The following is a 6,690-nucleotide window of genomic DNA, read 5'->3' on the forward strand; positions in this document are numbered from 1 at the left end:
AATGCGTTAAAAGTCCTTATGTGTACGCTATTAGTTGACGGTTTTGCCAAGGTCTTCTTAAGACCCCTGTCTTTCACAACTTGCCAAGACGAGGACTTCTTAATACTGGTCCCGTCAGTCCTTCTTAATGAGGTCCCGTCAACACTGGCCTCCTCCTTCGTTTCCTCCCGAAGTCGTAGCCGTCGTACCTCCTCCCGCAGGGAATCCATCTCTGCTCTCAGAGCTCCAACCAGACTCACCAAATCTTTTACTAATCCTTCCATTATTGCAAAATAATAATGTTATTAGAATCGGAGCTCCAGCTAACACAACCTCTCACTGTGACTGCACCTGATAGTTATTTTATAGATAGAGCAGTGGTAGTTTTTGCTAGTGAGTCTGCCTATTCATTACCATCTACGCCAATGTGACTTGATATACTATTTAGGGTGATTGATAGCCCTAGATTGTATGCTTCTTTTCCTACATGTAGGACGTCTGTGACTGACTGTCATCTGGAAAGTTGTAGGAGTGTATTGAGTGAGGTGGGTCGGCGAAGTTGTAGTCCTCCGCGCTACATATACAACCCTCTCCCGACGCAACGCAACTTATACAGTACTCTTCATGTGCTAAGTATACAACTCTCTCCCGGCTTCTTTACAACACTTCTCATGTAAAGCTTCCTAGTGTATTATCTACGTCAGCCGTGATCGTGACAGAGAAAATGACGCAATATTTACCCCAAAATTTATTGGCGCTATTTGCGCCAAGAGACCCAATCCCATATCTTCCACCAATTGAAAAATTAACATGGGAGAAAAGGACAGATGGTTACTCGGGTTTGGGCAATTTAATACAAAAATTTGAGGATGCGAAAGACACCCCACCTCCAACAATAATAGAAACTCGTAAGGACAGATTGGACCGCATGCGTAAGGAAAAGGCGGAACAAATCCAGTACAAATTAGAACAAGACATTGCTCTATGGGACCCTCACAATAATGAATCTGCGACTGGAGACCCTTGCAAGACACTCTTTGTTTCCCGCATTAATTATGATACAACGGAGTCTAAGCTAAGAAGAAATTTTGAAATCTATGGACCCATTAAGAAGATTGTTATGGTTTACAACATTAAGACAGGAAAGCCTCGGGGATACGCATTTATCGAATATGAACACGAGCGAGACATGCACTCGGCTCGCAAACATGCTGATGGAAAGAAGATTGACAATCGTCGAGTTTTGGTCGACGTAGAGCGTGCTCGCACAACCAAGGGCTGGTTGTCTTGAAGATTAGGTGGAGGTCTGGGAAGCACGCGTCGTGGCAGACCAGATGTAAATGAAAACCCTGGTCGTGAAGATTATCTTAGACGTGTTGGTAGTGCAAGGGATGCAGATCGTATGACGAGTAATAATCGAGAACGAGTTGATAGGGATCGTGACCCTGAAAGCAGGCACACCCGCAGTCGAGAACGAGAACCAAGGGATAGACGCAGGAGGTCACGCAGCAGAGATCGGAAGCGTCAAAGATCTCGTTCTCGTGAACGTGATGCAACAGAACCAGATGAAGGTGATAATAGAGAGAAGAGACATCGTAGATCACGCTCCTGTGCCCGCAATAGACGTTCAAAGTCACGTGAGGGGAAACATGGCAGGGAACGGGACCGAGAAAGACGTGAGCGTATTCCAAGGGAAGAAGAAGAAGAGAATATAAAAAAAACTGGCAGAGAACGCAAGCGAGAAAGACGTGAAGGTGTTCCAAGAGAAGAGGATGAGAATATAAAACAACGTGGTAGAGAACGGGACCGAGAAAGACGTGAGCGTGTGCCAAGAGAAGAAGAGGAGAATATCAAAATCAAGAAGGAGCCAAAGGATGACTATCCTGATTATGAAGGCTCATATCATAATAACTTCCCCATGAAGGATGAGGACAATGGTATTAAATATGAGGAGAAAGAGGCAAATAATGAAATTAATGATTAATATTTGTTTTAATGACAGATTCTCAGTTGTACTATTACACAGTTTGCAGGCTGTTAAATTTAATAAAATAAAAAATGTGTCTTAGTTGATTAACAACCTCACAAGCTTTAGGAGTAAGAGGTCAGTAAGATAATCATAAAATGTGATCATATGAATTGTGTAATCAATAAATCTACAAATATTCATACATCGTGTAGTATGGCTTGTTGTTGGGTATTTTTGTACTTTCTGGAAAATGGAGAGTAATAAATATTAATGAAAAATATTCTGGATATGGTAATAAATGCTTTTGAATGATGTATATATTGTGTTATTTGTTGAATAATGTTGACCTGGCCCAGTAATTTGTAGAAGAGTTCTGTTCAAAAGTTCATGATTGAAATCATGATATTTTTTAATGCACTCTGATATAGTGCATAATCTGTCTGGTTGGTAGTTCTAATGAAGTTCTTAATAAAAAGGAATTAATAAATAACTTGTTCAGGTTCTTAATAAAAAAAACTATATGGAATGATTGCAAGTTCCTAAAGAATAACCCATCACTAATTAGCTTAATTATTTGATGAGAATAATTGTAAGAACATAAGAACAAAGGAAACTGCAGAAGGCCTATTGGCCCATACGAGGCAGCTCCTATCTATAACCACCCAATCCCACTCATATACTTGTCCAACCCGCGCTTGAAACAATCGAGGGACCCCACCTCCACCACGTTACGCAACAAATCAACAACCCTGTTACCGAACCAGTATTTACCCAAATCTTTCCTAAATCTAAACTTATCCAATTTATACCAATTGTTTCGTGTTCTGTCTTGTGTTGATACTTTTAATACCCTATTAATATCTCCTTTGTTATGTCCATTCATCCACTTGTAAACCTCTATCATGTCTTAACTCTTCGCCTTTCCAGTGAATGCAATTTAAGCTTTGTTAATCTTTCTTCATATGAAAGATTTCTAATTTGGGGAATTAACTTAGTCATCCTACGCTGGACACGTTCAAGTGAATTTATATTCATTCTATAGTACGGCTTACGACTACATTCTATTGTAGTCGTTATATATAATAAAATACTAAGCCAACAAGTAAAGTCTTAATTTAAATTCTATAGAAAGTCGACAATTAATGCTGACAAAACAGAAGGTTTTGAGGTTAGGTAATGATAGAGTTACAAGATAAGTTACAAGAGTTATGATTATTAAGAATTTAAAACAAAAATTTCAATATATATAAATGCTCGTAATAAACCAAACAAGACACAGGAATTTATTTATCGAAGCGTTATTAAGAGGACACCTGGTGTTGTTCTTCAGCTACATCTTGCTCTGGTTAGGCCCCACTGAGTTCTTTCAATCTGAAAGAACTCAGAAGTGCTACAAAGAAAACTAAAAAATACAGCTCCAGGCGAGGACAAAATCACTTACAACATGCTAGCCAAGCTAGGAGAAAAGGGTGAAGAAGCGTTCTTGAATCTCATCAACAGAGTATGGGTGACTAGAACCCGACCACTCTCTTGGAACAGTGCAATTATAGTTCCCATTCCAAAACCTAAAGACCCAGGAAATCCAAGACCCATCTCATTAACAAGCTGTCTGACCAAAACTGCAGAAAGAATGGCCCTTAATCGAATTGAATGGAAAACCAATCCACTACACCAAAATATGTTTGCTTACAGAAAAGATGTTGGAACCACAGAATGGCTTCCTCCTGGATAAAATCAATGACAAACCTGGAATCCTTATTTTTCTAGACCTTGAAAAAGCCTTCGAGTTAGCCAGTGTTCCAGCTACACTGTGCTGCCTTGTGGAAAAGGAAATCAAAAGACACGCTCTTGCTTTTGCCAAAGGAAGCCTGCTTAACCGAGAAGCTAAAGTCAAATTCCAAGGAAAAACATCGACCTCAAAGAGGCTGGAAAATGGAACTCCGCAGGGAGGAATACTAAGCCCCTTCCTCTTCAACTGTCTCATGGAACAATTCATGAAGCTCAAGCTACCAAAAGCCAAACTTCTTAACTATGCAGACGACTTTGTGGTCATCATCGATGGCAAAGGTGCAAGGAACCATGCACAAAAATGCCTAGATATTATCAGCAAGGAAGCGGAACGCATAGCAGTGAAAATAAACAGCAATAAAACAAAAACAATGGCCGTTAAAATGAGAACTTAAGACATCAGACTTTGGTGAGTTTAGTTGGAGCTCTGAGAGCAGAGAGGGATTCCCTGCGGGAGGAGGTACGACGGCTGAGACTTCGGGAGGAAACGAAGGAGGAGACCAGTGTTGACGAGACCTCATCGTGGAGAGTCGTGAAGGACAGGGGTCTTAAGAAGACCTTGACAAGGCCGCCTACAGACGCCCAGGTAAGACATCAGTCTTACCGGGGACGCGGTCGGTTCAAGATACCTGCTCCGCACCTTCCCCCCCCCCCTTGATGGGTACTGAGATGGAGACTCAGTCACCAGAAGAACTGGCTACTTCCCACGGCAATATTAACATGGACTCTGAAAGCAGCCAGTCAGTAGAGGAGGGTGAGTATCAAGAAGTTCTCACAAGGCAACAGAAGAAACGAAGAAAACAGGAGGCAAGGCGTAGTGTGGACAGTAATGGTACACTTAACGGAAACGACAAGAGAATGAAGAACGACGCCGAGACTGATGCCGACGAACGGACGGAACGATGTCAGGAAGGTGAGGGTCAGCGGAGATGGAGGCTTCTCTTCCCTGCCTCATGCACGCTGGCCTATCATCAGAAGCTGCTGTGGACAGTCAGACTTGGAAGAGAACACCGCAAGTTCGAGCCCCTGCTGAAGGAAGGTGTAAACAGACATTACTTAAGGTTCTATGGAGGCAGTGGAGTATCTTACCCAGCAAGGATATGATGGAATTGTTATGGAAATACCGGAGGGGAACGAGAAGCTGACGAAGGTAATTATATATAAATACCCTCAGACTCTGGACCCCGAGTTCATCCTCGACGACCAACGATTTGTGTGGGCCAAGCGTCACCTTATTAAAGGTGAAGCTAGGAGTCAGGTGGTGGCTCTAGTGAGAGGTGAAGTACCCGAGAAAGTGTTCATAGGGTTCTTCCTTTCACTACCGGGGCTGGCTACAGGCATGTAAGTAAGTATGTGGAAGAGCCCATAATATGCCTGAAATGCTGCAGATGGGGGCATAAATCCTGGAGCTGTCAAAATGATCCACGATGTCGTTTCTGCGGAAAGTCTCACCTCTCTAATGTGTGTAGAAACAAACTTAATCTGGGTGAGAAAATAGTTCCCAGATGCTGCAACTGTGGAGGTGTTCACAACGCCAGCTCGGCTGTGTGTAGCAAGAGGCCGAGTATGGATGTTCCCCGGCCGGTGAATGTTACAGAGCAAGTCTGCCCCAAACAGTGTCAGTGAACCGGACGAATGCGTGGGTAAAGGAGTCACCTTTACTTAGGCAGGCTCAAGCAACAAGCAGCCACGCCACCACTCAGGACTCCGGCAGTGACAGTGTAACGGTGAGTGAAGTGGCTACTGTGGCTCAGAAAGAGAGCCATAATGATATGGTCAAGGAGGTGTGGGCTGAACTTAGAAAAGTTGGTGAGTTCCTCCGAAATCTTGGGCAGAGAATCGAGTCCATCGAGGCGAAATTAAATGTTCAGGAGGTCAAGGAAAATCACAAAACGGTGAAGGATAATCAGGATATAGTGGTTGAGGACAATAATGAACTATTGAGTGATGAAATGAAAGAAAGTGAAGTGTGTGTGAATGATGATAGTCGTAGTGAAAGGAAGAACCCTATAATTACACATAAAATGAAGGAATCATTTGGGCTAATAATGGATGTCACAGGGCTGAAAAAATCTCTTGAGAATCGCAATGTCGCTTTTACTGGTGAACTTGGGAGGAGGTGGGAGATGTTATACAAGGTATGGCTATCAATTAGTGAACTTATTGGGGATGACTGAGACAGTGAATTGATTAATAATAGATCACCCTAGACTGAAAGTGTTGTCATGGAATGTTAATGGTTTAAGAAACAGGGTTACAGATGTTCATTGTTATGTGATGGGAAATGATATTGATGTTGTAGCTCTCCAGGAGACAGGGGATAGGAATGAAGGATTATTGAAATTAAATGGCTATAAAGGGTTTAACCTCTTCGCCACAAATAACATCAGAGGCACGTCGATTAATGTTAAGAATTCCATACCAGCAGAGTTAGTAGAACCGCCATCAAAAACGCAAGGTATAGAGAGTGTCTGTGTTAAATTATCATTAAGGGAAGGGGAATTTATTGTTGTTAATTTGGATGTATCCAGGAACTGCTTCGACGCTAACTATTTACCTGACTGCATTTATACTAATCCTTCACTGGTCATTGGGGACCTTAATGCTCGGCACACAAGCCTTGGGACAGTGGGTAGTATTAATGCTAATGGGGTCAAGTGGTTACAGTTTCTACAAAATCATCCAGATACCTGTCTCTTGGGAAACAATGAACCAACTCACATCAGGGGAGGACGGCTTGACTATGCCTGCATTTTAAACTCTCAGGGGATTATGGGGGAGGCTCAGGTTGTTCGGGAACTACTTAGTGACCACTTTGCCTTGAACGTTGAATTACCACTGGGGAAAAAACAAGTCCACTTTCAAAGGAAAAGGCTACATATTAATAAAGATATGAAAAATTATTTTATTCAAAATATGGGAGATTGGTATCAACAATACACGCCGCTCTGCGT

General features: G+C 42.2%; 1 pseudogene; it reads left to right on the forward strand.

Moving 5' to 3' along the window:
- Window positions 1-703: 703 nt before the first annotated feature.
- On the forward strand, window positions 704-1,963 carry LOC123765371 (U1 small nuclear ribonucleoprotein 70 kDa pseudogene; annotated as a pseudogene).
- Window positions 1,964-6,690: the final 4,727 nt, after the last annotated feature.

The sequence above is a fragment of the Procambarus clarkii genome, chromosome 33, assembly GCF_040958095.1.
Source record: "Procambarus clarkii isolate CNS0578487 chromosome 33, FALCON_Pclarkii_2.0, whole genome shotgun sequence".
Taxonomy (NCBI): Eukaryota; Metazoa; Arthropoda; class Malacostraca; order Decapoda; family Cambaridae; genus Procambarus; species Procambarus clarkii.